At 41.8% G+C, this 13,912-nt stretch overlaps 1 protein-coding gene across 6 annotated transcripts in view; it reads left to right on the forward strand.

The window, feature by feature from the left end:
• The window catches only part of LOC308481934 (cadherin-10), a 148,708-nt gene that overhangs the window by 47,073 nt on the left and 87,723 nt on the right, over positions 1-13,912 (forward strand). The window contains exon 1 of one of the 6 annotated variants that reach the window (XM_081014774.1): positions 8,077-8,099. The exons of the other annotated variants lie outside the window; for them this stretch is intronic. The gene's annotated coding sequence lies outside the window, so the exon portion shown is untranslated. Of the gene's footprint in view, positions 1-8,076; positions 8,100-13,912 lie in introns of those variants that run through there. 6 annotated transcript variants of the gene reach the window in all.

The raw sequence follows: 13,912 nt of genomic DNA on the forward strand, positions 1-13,912 counted from the left end.
CCTTCTTCCCACCCCAGTTTTTCCTGGGGATCAATGCTACCCCCCCCCCAGTGTCCCAGCACCCTCTGATTTCTACTACACTCATCCTGAAATGACAAAGTCTGCCCTTGTGAAAGAAGCATTGCAGCTACCGCTTTGAAATTTGGCGGGGTTCATCTCCTCAGAAGGGTCGACTGTGTCAGTGAACTGCATCCAGTTTGTATAATAATGAAGTTATAGGCTCCCTGGCCCCTTTTTATGAAAGACAGAATCAAACTTTAAAGGTGCCTTGCCTGAAAACCTCTGCGTGCTTCTGCCTACAATTTGGCAGGCTTAATCTATTCTGAAGTGACTACTGGCCCTATAAATTCACGCGAGTGGCGCTGTGGTCTAAACCACTGAGCCTCTTGGGCTTGCCGATCAGAAAGTCAGTTGCTCAAATCCCTATAATGGGGTGAGCTCCCATTTCTCTGTCCCAGGTCCTGCCAACCTAGGAGTTCGAAAGCACAGCAGTGCAAGTAGATAAATAGATACCGCTGTGGTGGGAAGGAAAATGGCATTTCTGTGCGCTCTGGTTTCTGTCACGGTGTTCCGTTGTGCCAGAAGTGGTTTAGTCATGCTGGCCACATGACCCGGAAAGCTGTCTGTGGACAAACAGCGGTTACCTCGGCCTGAAAGTGAGATGAGTGCCACAATCCCATAGTTGCCTTTGAGTGGACTTAACCGTCCAAGGGTCCAAGGGACCTTTTTTTAACCTATAAATTCACCCACTTTGGCCGGAAGGGGGAAAGTTAGAGCTTTTTTCAAATTCTCCAGTATAGTGAATTTTCATAGTTCAAAGTGGAGAGAGAACAGAGCAACTCAGACACAAATAGGTTGTTGTTTCTTTTCAAAATAATGAAAATAACAATGCGCAGATCTAGATACATATTATCCCACATCACTGAAATTAACATTCTGTAAGAATTCTTTTATTTGCAATGAACCTACGCAGCCTGCAACACACACTTTTGTTGGTTTGATTTCTAGATTGTGGCTTTCCCTTTTGTTAAAAAATGACTCATGTGCCCAGTGTTTCTCTGGAGAATGCAATCTTTCATTGTAAAGCTTCTTAAAGGATAATTTCTTAATGGAGTACATGCAGATATAAGCACTCCTAATCTCCCTTTCTCCCTCTCTCCCTTTTAAGCATATTCTGGAGACTAGTGACAAACTGATGTAAGGCACATAACTAGTAAGCTACCTGATATTACATACTTGGTTTAGCAAATTGCTGCCAAGGGATGCTCCATATCCCTCCCCCCTCCCCCCACTGTGACTTTCGTCTCCTTTTCTGGATTTGAGCACCATTTTTTCTAAGTTCAAAATGGTTCAGAAGTGGCATGGATTCTGACAGCATTCCCCCCATAGTTCTAACCTGGAAGTTTTACATTGCAATATAAAAATAAGATTATCGTCCCTATGGATCGATGCCTATTTTACTTCTGGAAAATTACGTGCAGTCAAATATTTGCAAGATGCTCAACACACACAAACTTCCCAGCTGAGCAATTTTCCTACCCCTTTTCCAAAATGCTTTTGTTTCCCTTGAAATTCATCTGTTGCTGTCGCTCAGGCAGTCCTTCCACAGTTGGATTTTGCCATAGAAAATGCTCGCGCAGATGTGTTCACACACTGAGGAAATTCCACTAGTTTAAAGCTTTCCTTTGTTTTTGTTTTTTTTAGTAAATCTTTTTTTGTTTAAAATAAAGACACAAAAGATTATTTACAACAGAAGCGAATAAGAAGAAAGAAAGAAAAAGAATCAGGATAAAGAAAGAAAAACAAAAACTGTATACAAAAGGATAACAATAAAAAAAAAAAATTGGGTTATAAAACTTCCAATTGTCTTATTATACTATTTATATCGTCGTGGTTTTCTCACACAGCTTTGCGTTATATCATATTTTTTCATATACTCCAACAAAATATTTGTTACATGTTTTTTACTTACGGGTATCATTCAAGTTCTGCTAGTATGGTATTATTTGTACAGTATAGTCTTAGCTTTTCTTTGTTATTAAGATTTCATGAAGAGGAAAACCCCAAGCTCACTTTAGAGTGCCTTTTGGACTTTAGGTGAAATTGTAGTGGGATTTGTAAGCCTAGGCCAATGTAATGGCTAATATTTAGAAATATAACAAGGAGACAATATACGCAACCCCAAAGGATGCATTTTGCATTCCTATTTGGATAAGACCTGAACCAGCTTCAATTAGATTGTGTTAGTCCTTGGATTTAAAAGGCTGTTGATGCTTATGCAGCAGGTTTTAGCTGCATGCAACACCCTTTCCGAAATCTGACATTCACTGGCTTTGGGATACTGATTATCGGCACTCTAGAAATCACATTGCAGGGTGGGTAGGTATCATATTGTTCCTCCCAATATGATGCTCAGTATGACTTGCAATTTTTCTGCACATCTCATAGCTCTAATTTTCTAACCTCCCTGAGCATGACTCTTTGCCTTCCAGTTGAGTATGATTGGGTGGCAGCATACAAGGGAGCAGGCACACATCCCATTGAGATTTGGACCTGGAGTTGATTGAGGCAGACTGACTGTAAGCCCAGCAATATTTGAATATGGGCATATACATGCAAGAAAATGATTCCTCTGGGCCCTGGGATTGCTTAGGTTATTTCTAGGGATGGGCAAATCTGTCCATTTTTCAGATTCTCATTTTTCCAGTTATAAATTCAATCCTCTGACTCAGTTTGAGATTTCTTTTCTTTTAAAAATCCTCATGAAAATTCACCAGCACTTCAGTATGAGTTATCCTAATACACATTGGTTCTATGCAATTTCTCCGATGTACACATATTTGCAAAGCAAATTTTTATGCAAATGTTATCCCGGCAAATGTGTATGTACTTCTGTACACAATACCTGGCTCGAGAACTGCGTCACAAATTCAGAGAGATACGAATTTCCAAGGACGGGTGTGTTTCAGTTAGCACATTTTTTCAGAAACTGCAAATTAGTTAGATTCACCTTTTTATCTGAACGGAATCAAATTTCTTCCCCTTCCCTGGTTCCTAATGAATACTCAGTTGCATACACAATCTAACTCTAATGCATCTTGTCAAAAGTTTATGATGGGGGAATAAAGGGAGGCTGAACTCATTTAGACTCCTTGAGCCTCCTCTGCACCTCAAAAAATACTTGCTTAAAGTTTATGAAGGGGAATACAAGTACTGACAAGCTATGTAGTCTCTCGAAGCCCTTGCAAATAATAAATACAGAAGAGGGGAGGAGAAGGACCCAGACTGCATGCCAGTTCTAGCTTGGGAATCCCATTAAAGGCTTAGGTATGTGTGTAAGAGAAAGAATGCTCAAAGTTGCAGAGCCAGTGTGGTGTAGTGGTTAAGAGCAGTGGACACGTAATCTGGTGAACCGGGTTTGATTCCCTGCTCTTCCACATGCAGCTGCTGGGTGACCTTGGGCTAGTCACACTTCTTTGAAGTCTCTCAGCCTCACTCACCTCACAGAGTGTTTGTGAGAATGTTAGCCGCTTTGAGACTCCTTCGGGTAGTGATAAAGCGGGATATCAAATCCAAACTTTTCTTCTTTTTCTTCAGAGGAACAAAGGAGGGGAAGAGTAATATAGAGGTTGTCAACATGGTGTCCTTCAATTGTTTGAGACTGCAGTTTCTGCCAGCCTCAGCCAGTATGGCCAATGGCCAGCGATAATGGGAGTTGTAGTCAACATCTGGAGAGAACTACAGTGGGTACCTCTGAGTTAATAGGGCATCCACTTTCTTGCTATGAAAAAGGGTGTGAGTGGAATGCAAATAAGGGGGGATGTGTGTGCATCCTTTTGGTTTCAGGTCCCTAACTTGAGTGGGTGCAAGTGCATTTACAGTGGTACCTTGGGTTACAGACGCTTTAGGTCACAGACACTTCAGGTTACAGACTCCACTAACCCAGATATAGTATCTCAGGTTAAGAACTTTGCTTCAGGATGAGAACAGAAATTGTGCGGCAGCAGCGAGAGGCCCCATTAGCTAAAGTTAAGAACAGTTTCAGGTTAAGAACGGACCTCCAAAATGAATCAAGTTCTTGACCCAAGGTACCACTGTACTGTGTTGTCATGCCAATGTGATGCTTGGTTGTGTCTATGTGATGCTTTGGGGCCCTTGATAGCCAATCAATAGATGAGTCACATGGTTGACACATGGTAGAAAGTAAGACGAATGCAGATTCTAGAGGTTCCAGTCTCCATGGAGAACCACTCGCATGGTCTATGCTAATAGAGTATAGCCAGTGTAAACTACTTTCTTGTCATTGGATGAGGATCCTTAGAGGTTTCCATGCAAAATGGAAACCTTTTGAACTCAGTTGCTGAGATCATACTCAAAGTTACAGGGGAGCATGCTGTCACCTTTTCTGGTGACACCGCAGGGATATGCAAAATACGGTACTCTAGAAAAAAATTCACTAGTCTTACTGACTTTTTGTATCAAAATATGTACCATTAAGCACAAATGTCATTTTTGATTCATTCACATCCGTGCTGCAACGATCAGAGGAGTGCAAAATCAGACCCATAGCTAAATTCTGATCTCTGCATTATTCCAAGAGGTGCAGATCAGGTACTTTCATATAGCTCAAATTTCCTCAAGCATCCTTGGGAATAATAAAGGAAAGGTTTTGAAAGTAAAAATAAAGAGGAAGTTGCATTTCACTGGAAGAATAATTATTCAGCTTTATAAAGGTGTCTCCTCCCCTGCACTTTTCATCTGGAAGATGATTATTTTCATCGTGAGACTTGTTCGGTTGGCACCTGTCTGTCTATACAAGAGAGCTTACTCGTACTGCCACCATCTAATTAGCAGTAATGGTATTCTCCATGGTTTATGCTTGGGCTGTAGCACAACTTTGAGATGCTTGCATACAGACATCAGTGAGCACATTATTAAATTACACAGTCTCCTAAGCATGCACTGTTTCTCCGTGCCCCAGTTCTTCATGCCTTGGTGAACCGGTTCTGCTCTCTGAAGCTGCAAGGCTTCAGCCTGAGCAGACGCTGCAAACTCTTGATGAGCTAAGGGCTGGTTTTTAGATGCTTGCCAAGTTTTTATACTGCTTCCATTTCTCTGATAAACTCAGTAGCTGACTGACAGGGTGAGAGTGCTGAAAAGCAAATGCCCAGAGACTCCACATTTTATCTCCCCTGGAGGGAGAAAGTGTCTTTCTATAGGCAGTCAGTGTCATTCAATGGAAATCACACTGGAGGACACAGGAGGGCAGGAAATTACCTGGAGGACACAGGAAATGTTAACCTGGTTCATTCAGTTTTAATCTAGATTGTTGAAAGCATGCTAGCATATTGTGCCCTCCCTATCCTAGGACATCCACCATTTTAAAAAAAAAATGCTCAATAAACAGAATAAATATCAGGTGCAACTATTTCAGACACTTTTTGTGTTTAAAGGGTCAAATTTATAATCATCCAAGTTACTTCCTATAATAAACATAAACTACCTGCATCCAGGAAGAGGGCCTTTTTGGTGGTGGCACCAGCCCTGTGGAATGCCCTCCCATCAGATGTCAAGGAAAGAAACAACTATCTGACTTTTAGAAGACAACTGAAGGCAGCCCTGTTTAGGGAAGTTTTTATTATTTGATGTTTTATTCTGTTTTAAATCTGTTGGGAGCTGCCCAGAGTGGCTGGGGAAACCCAGCCAGATGGGTGGGGTATAAATAAATTATTATTATTATTATTATTATTATTATTATTATTATTATATCCTTTTATACTGGTTCAACATTTTCCACACCTTTCCCCATCGTCATTACAGATTTAGCATGATATATTAATTTTCCTATGTACATAAGAATTGTGCAACTAATTATCATATTTGATTTACATCAGACAACACTTTAATATACTTAACAATTAACCTGCATTGCCTTAGTGGATATAGAAGCCAAACTGGACGGTGGAGGTCTATATACAAAATTGCAGATTCAATTCATGTATGCGTTTGGCCCAACAAATAATTGCTGCAGTTGGTATACCAGAGGTTTGTTTGTTGCAATATGCTTTCATAGATACCTTCAAATGTTTTGGCAAGCCTATTTTTACAGGCCTCGTGACTTCAGGGTTTTCTTTGCAACTATAAAGTTAAGGAGGAAAATAAATGGAGACTCTCAGAATACAGGAAAAAGACATGCAAGACTTACAGAAGGGATCAGGATTGTTGCGAGAAGCCAGTGGACCTTGCTTCCCCCCCCCTCCTTCTGTTGGTTTATAATCATAACTACAGTGGTACCTGGGTTCTCAAACATCTCCATTGACGAACATTTCAGAACCCGAATGCCAAAAACCCGGAAGTAAATGCTTCCGTTTTCAAATGTGCCTCGGAAGTTGAATGGCTTCCACTGCATGTTTTTAAATTTTCTCAATTGACTTTACAGACAGCCCTTTGTGCTTCAGTTTTTGAACATTTTGGAACTTGAACTGTCTTCCAGAATGGATTACATTTGAGAACTGAGGTACCACTGTCTTTCGTTCCTACACAGAAGATGAGAAACTGTGCATCCTAACTGAATCTTTCATGTTGGTGTTGGTGTTAGCAAACATTGATTAAAGGATGTGTGCATTACAAAGCTGAAGTCAAGCCCTTTAGAGGGTTTTGCCTGTCCTGGAAAGCAACAGTGCAAATTTTAGTAGCTATAGATGTAGACTGGTTTGTGTTCTGAGGTGCATAAGGATGCAAATAATGTCATAAATGCTTGTATGCTGTGTCTTTTTTAAAAATAAGCATATTATAGGTCACAGATGGAAAATTTATGGCTGTGTGAGCAGCATGCTGGTTCATATGTGGTTAACTGTGCAGCTGCTTTGCTCCAGACTTGACATATGGGAATGAGGGAAAGATGAGGCAGCCATGTACCGTAACTTACCATTGCAGTACATATCCCTTTATGACCTGGACCTCAGCTGGTGGGCCGATGGAAATATATGGAGTACTGTGTAGGTGCACAACAAAGAGAGAAAGTGGGAATGTACATGTGGTTACCAGAAACATGCACACCCACCAGTTTTGAAATAAATGTGGGATTTTATCCTCCGATGGAGAATCTGAGGAATTTATTTTCATTTGATGCAATTAGCAGAATTTCTTGGTGTGGGTTTTTCATATGTTCTTAGGTCACTGAAATAATAATAATTGAAGACTGCCCCTCAGATGAAAATTTGAGGAATTTTGAAGGAAGCCAAAAGAGTTTCAAAAAGATGAATGAAATACCTTGGGTCAGTAGGTTTGGGGTTAAATATCCCCAGGTATATGGTGTATATGGATTCAAGAGAGAACAGAAACAGGAAACTGAAAAATGAATATTTTTGGGCTAGGCCTTACAGGGCTGCACACTACCCAGTCTTGCTGTAGATTAAAATTATTAACTTGTCAGATTGATTCTATACTATGCATACACTTTAACCAGTACACAATGAAAATATCCAGAAGTTATTTTTGTACTGTAAAAAAATAATGCTTAGTGCGTTAAAGGTTGCTTACCTAAACTGTACTTACAATGTAATACAGCACAGAGTGAGTCTTTTGACTTTATGGCAACTCTTTTATGTTTTAAGAGTTTTCTAAGGGAAAGATTCCCTTGTGTTCACTATACGAACACGGCTGCTCTCGATTACCAGGGCTTTTTAAATGCACAGAAATACACCATTGCTTTCAGCTAGGTGATCATGAAAGTTCCTGCACTTAAGGCAACAAACAGAATTCAAGCAGGAGTCTCAAAAGGGGTAGATATGGCAGGCCAGGGGTGGAAGAGAGACGTGAAACTACTATAGGAATCCATTAAGCAGCCTTGCCTGCCATCTCCATGTGCATTAGCTAGTTTTGTAACTTCGACAAATTCCATCCAAGCTTTCATTCCACTGACCTAATTTAACAAGAAGGAAATTCAATAACAACTGCTAACATCCAAGAATTATTTCCCCAGAGAAATTTAACAACACTTCGACATCAAATGGGAAAGTGCGGAAAGTGGAATATATATGCCTATGAAGCTAGGAGCGAAGAAAGAGACCTGTGTAAAGTGTATCCCTCTCACACAGGTAGTCCAAAAAGTGCTCCATTTGATTAATCTGTTGTTGCTGTTTTTTAAAAAAGCTATAGATGTAGTGGGCAGTCCTTCTTGCCACATACTGAACTTTGAGCAATAAAGCCAAGTGTTTTCTGCTATATAAATATTAAAATGTGCATCTATCTGTACACCACCTGTCAGGGAAATGTTTTCCTGAAGCAGAATCTTTGCACCACATGAAAACATCCTCCAAAGATCTCCATGAGCAGCAGGAGATTATGTGGTTGTTGATGATGCACAAGAGGATCTTCAATGCTGCTGTCATCTTGAACAGAGCTGATTATCGCTTGGCAGGACCAGGAGAGAGGGTACCTAGAATCGGCTCCCCCTCACTTCACGATGAGTGATGGATGTTGTCAGAAATGACAGCAGAGACCATCTCTCTGGTAGAATGTGCTTGCGGTTCTCAGATTGCTGGATGTCATTTTCCCAGACAAATGATCCACACATGGGAGTCTTGTTTCCATGAACAAATTGTCCTTGATGTATAGCAGCATATATGTCTGACTATGTATGCTCTCTAGCATCATAGTTTGACTAAAAATCCCTATATTGTTTCATTTAAGCTGCAGTTATTGAATATTGCAGTTTGAAGCAACTGGAAGCATAAGAACTGACTCCTTTGGAAATGAAACATTGTCCAGGCCCATGGAAATAGTCTTTAAACTTTCTGATAGAACTTTCTTTAAAACAGAATTAAAACATCAAAAATACCTATACAATGTCATGTGCTGTCCAGCACAGGCTCGGCATCTTACAAATATGAAATAATCCAAAAAACCTATAAGCAAAGGCCCCTCTCCTTCTCTCCAGCCTGCTTTCCAGCCTCTGGGTTGTTTGCTCTCCCTTCGGGAGAGCAACCATTTCCTTTCATTGTTCTCCCTGTAGCATCCAGAGAGACAACTGTATCTGCATAGTCACTCTATTGAGTTTGGAAGACAAAGACTCAAGGCAACTCCTTTTAAAATGAAGATGGCAACTCAATACCTCTCACATGATCCCAGGTTACAACCCTCACATGTTAGCTACCAGAGAACAGTTAGTTAATCATTAACCCATTAAGGAGCTCAGAGTCCTTTAGAAAATAGCACTGGAAAAACTCCATTGTTAGCAACCCTTCAGAAATCCACATTTACCCATTTTCCATTTTAAACCTTCATTAATTTGTATACATTTTTCATTTCTGTGTGAATTAAACCATTATTCTTAACAATTTACATCTGTTTTGGGCAACATAAATGTTTCATCATGCTTCATAATTTAGTGATGTTGTACCATAATGGTTATCTGAAACCAAAGACCCTTCCCCCCCCCCAATGTAAATTTCTCAATAATATCCCTACAGAAAAAGGAAGGGCGTGGTTGGCTAACCGATTTTTTCTCGCAAGATTACTAGGAAGACCACAATGAGTTATTTTGGTCCAAAGCTTATCTATCAACAGCATTAGTACCACACCTGCAATAAGATTCACACCATGGCTGTGAGCTACAGGTATTTTATGGATAATGTTCTATAATGAAGGATGCATGACCATGGGTGATAACCTTTAGAGAGAACAAAATTAGGTGCAGGACAGTGTAATAAATTTAATCACTGATATAGGGGTGAGGAACTTGTGGCCTTCCAAATGTTGTTGGACTCCAGTTCCCATCAGCCCCAGTCAGCATGTCCAAGAAGAAGAAGAGGAGGAGGAGGAGGAGGAGTTTGGGTTTGATAGCCTGCTTTATCACTACCCAGGGGCGTCTTACCCATAGAGGCTAGTGGTGTGGGGCGCCAGGGTGCCAAGTTCTGAAGGGTGCCAGGGAAGAGTGGATACAATCTGCTGCTCCTACAACTGCAGGGCATCTCTTTGGCTCTGTCCCACATGGACTGTTAGGACTGCAGCCCAATATATTAGTCAGGCATAGTAAGGAGTGGGTGGTGCTGTGGTCTAAACCACTGAGCCTCTTGGGCTTGCTGATAAGAAGATCAGCGGTTCAAATCTGTGCCATGGGGTGAGCTCCCATTGCTCTGTCTCAACTCCTGCCAGCCTATCAGTTCAAAAGCACACCAGTGCAATAAATAGGTATCGCTGTGGCAGGAAGGTAAATGGCATTTCTGTGTGCTCTGGTTTCCATCAGTGTTCCATTGTGCCAGAAGCGGTTTAGTCATGCTGGCCATATGACCCGGAAAGCTGCCTGTGGACAAACACCGTCTCCCTCGGCCTAAAGCGAAATGTGCGCCTCAACCCCATAGTCGCCTTTGACTGGACTTAACCATCCAGGGATCCTTTACCTTTTTTATAGCCTGCATTAGAGCTGTATATGTGTGTGTGTGTGTGCGCACACACACATTTTTATGGGCACATAGCCCCCCCCCCCAATATCAAGTAATTTTGACTTCAGGGGAAATGTAACAACTTGTAACTGGCATAGTATTTTGGATTCCAATCTGTGTCATTCAAGCTGTTATACTCATTAGATATGGTCCACAGGCATCTTCTTTGAGAGAAGACAGCACAGTTGATTCCCTAAAAAATGCATGCTATACAAGGCGACAAATCGTTTACAATTCGAAGTTAAGCTGAATGACTCATTGCTGCAAGTTCTGGCCTATGCAAAAATGCACATTGTTTTCAGTAGTTTTGGTGTGAATATCCCTGTCACTTTCAGATGATGCATGAAGCTCAACTTTCGTATTTCATCAACAGATGAGTTGGGTAAGAAGTAAAAGGGTACGGTTAACATGAATTCAGTCCAGTATGTATCACAGAAGCACAACCATGCTTAGCATTTATCCCATGCATTAAAATAGGGGTGGAAAAGCTGTGGCAATCCAGAGGCTGTTGACTCCAAATCCCATTAGCCCCAGCCAATATGGCCAATGGTCAGGGCTCAACAGAGTTGTAGTTCAAAGGTTCCCCATTGCTTTTTTGGAATATCTGAAACACTTTACTCTTAATTGCCCCAGCAATGCTTACAACCATTCAGTTGAATGAGGGTGCCTTGTTCAAAGCCACCTATGCAGATGCAAGACCTGAAGCTTCCTAATTTGCAGTTCATTCTTTACGTCACATGCAGATAAAAAAAATGGCAGTAATTTGTAAATGCCTGTGTGCATTTGTGTGTGTGTGTGAAAGAAAGTGACTGAATACTCTGAGAACTACTCTGGTTTATTTTAATAACTGCAGCTGAAGCTACACAAACCAGAATTTAATGCTAGTACCCAAGACTGGGAGCTGCTACCCCTACTTTTTAGATCACGATATCCCACTTTTCTGCCAAGGACCTTGAGGTGGCATACATGGCAAAGGTAAAGGTAAAGGGACCCCTGACCATTAGGTCCAGGCATGGCAGACTCTGGGGTTGTGGCGCTCATCTCGCTTTACTGGCCGAGGGAGCCGGCATACAGCTTCCAGGTCACGTGGCCAGCATGACTAAGCCGCTTCTGGCGAATCAGAGCAGCACATGGAAACGCCATTTACCTTCCCTCCAGAGTGGTACCTATGTATCTACTTGCACTTTGTGCTTTTGAACTGCTAGGTTGGCAGGAGCAGGGACCGAGCAACGGGAGCTCACCCTGTCGTGGGGCTTCAAATCGCCAACCTTCTGATTGGCAAACCCTAGGCTCTGTGGTTTAATCCACAGCACCACCCATGTCCCTGGCATACATGGTACTCCTCCCCATTTATTCCCACAATAAATGAGGCTGAGGTCACCCAGTGAGCTTGGTGGCTGAGTGCATTTTTGAACTCTGGTCTGTTTTTGCTATTTATTTTGTGTTTTTGTTTTTGTAGCTCTTTTTTTTTTTTTTTTACTGTGGAACCCAGTTCAGCTACTGATTGACTGATTGATTGATTGATTGTGTGACTGCAGTACATTGTTTATTGCTTTCATTTTATGGATCAATGGTCCTGTTAGATAGTAAAATTCATGTTAAATTGCTGTTTTAGGGTTAGTTTTTAAAAGTCTGGAATGGATTAATCCATTTTGCATTACTTTCTATGGGAAAGCACACCTTGGTTTTGGAACGCTTTGGTTTTGGAACGGACTTCCGGAACAGATTATGTTTGAGAACCAAGGTACCACTGTACTTATAATATACTTTCTGGGAGGAACACTCACCCCCTGCAAGATTTTCGTATGCCCTCTCTCTGGGGTTGGCTTCCCCCTTGGTTCACAAAAACTGCGCTAAAAATATGATGATCAAAGCAGGCAAAGTGGTTGTCATGGTTTGGTTATAGTACTAAACTCATTGCAAAACATTCTATTGAAAATTCAAGTGCGAGTTTGTCAGGAAAACACAAAACCATATTTAAAAAAAAAAAACACAACAGCAGTAATTTCTAACTAATACTCTGTGTAGATAAAGTGATATAGGTCAGGGCTTTGCACTTAGAATTACAGAGTCTACTGATTGCTAATTCATTTCTAGGGAACAAAACGATTTGCAAAGCGTATACATTGTTAATCGGTCAAGGCAAGCCTCATTATTGGAGAAACCTTTTTTTCTTTTCTTTTTTTGAAGTACTGTAATAATGGGCATAGCTCCCTCATCTGATTCAGAAGGGGGTGTTAAAGTGGATTACTTTGGAGAGTATCTGCTTGATGCCCTAAATTTAATCCAGCTCAGATAACTCTATATTAAATTGTGGCCCTGTGTACTCCCAGGTATGTCATTGAGAGTGGGATGAGATGCAGAAGCTTCCGTGACTCCTCCTTTGCGTGGCAAGGTCCCAAACCCACCCGGGAGGTGGAATAAAGACACATGAAACAGTATTTTAGGTTGATGGGTGAAAAAAGGCCACAACTTTATTGATTACAGAATGTGAGTGGTATTGGCTTAGGCATTGGGAACCACACGACTATATGTGACTCCTGCCCGTCTGCAGGATTAACCACCAGTAGGGGGGAGCCCTGCTGATGCACATCAACTAGGAACTCCCCCAGGGTCACTGCTAGGGGTCGTGCCATGGCTCGACCCCCCTGTCTGGGGCTTCGGAAAGAGACCATGCCCCCCAGATTCCTTTAGCGGAATACCCTTGAATTAGGAGGGGTAGGTGATGGTCACTACCTCCCCTCCCCTTCGACCAAATACTCCAATGCCTAACTGCCAAACCTTACAAAGTTGTGACTCATTTGCTATGAGGTAGGCGAAAAACCAAATGGCCGGTGCCAATTTGCTAAGTGGAAAAAATTCCTACCAGGCCCCTTGGACAACCAAGGTGACCAACCAAGGTCCTTAGCAAGGTCCAGAAATAAAGAGCCTAACCTGAGGGAGGGAGGGTGGGAGAACTGACTGAGCAGGGAGAAAACAGGGGCGAGTCCTCAGCCACGGGTAGTTTAAAAAGCCCATGCCACACCCCCAGACCATCTGGGTTGGACGGCCTAAGGATGATGTGGCTGAGGACCAACCAATGGCGCAGGGGCTATGCCGCCCTGTGCGCATGGGGAGGGCTTGCTCCCAGCCCGCAACGTCATCTCCCTGGGAAGGGGAAATGGCTTTACCATCAGAAGGGAGAGTCATAGAGTTGTAGAATTGGAAGGGACCCTGAGGATCATCTAGTCCAACCTCCTTATAAGGCAGGAATATGCAGCTGTCCCATATGGGGATCAAACCTTCAACATTGGGGGAAACAAAAGACGAGCTTGTCAAAGCCTCTATGACACATTGGGCAATAGATATAGGACATAATATAGATTTTAATCTCTGAGGAAAACTTTGGAAGAGTGATCCGAAGTTTACAGCATGTTATTCCTCGAAGGAGAGCTACCCAAAAATGATGTACCAATGGTATTTAACTC

The sequence above is a fragment of the Podarcis pityusensis genome (assembly GCF_964106645.2).
Source record: "Podarcis pityusensis genome assembly, chromosome: 7".
Classification (NCBI taxonomy): Eukaryota; Metazoa; Chordata; class Lepidosauria; order Squamata; family Lacertidae; genus Podarcis; species Podarcis pityusensis.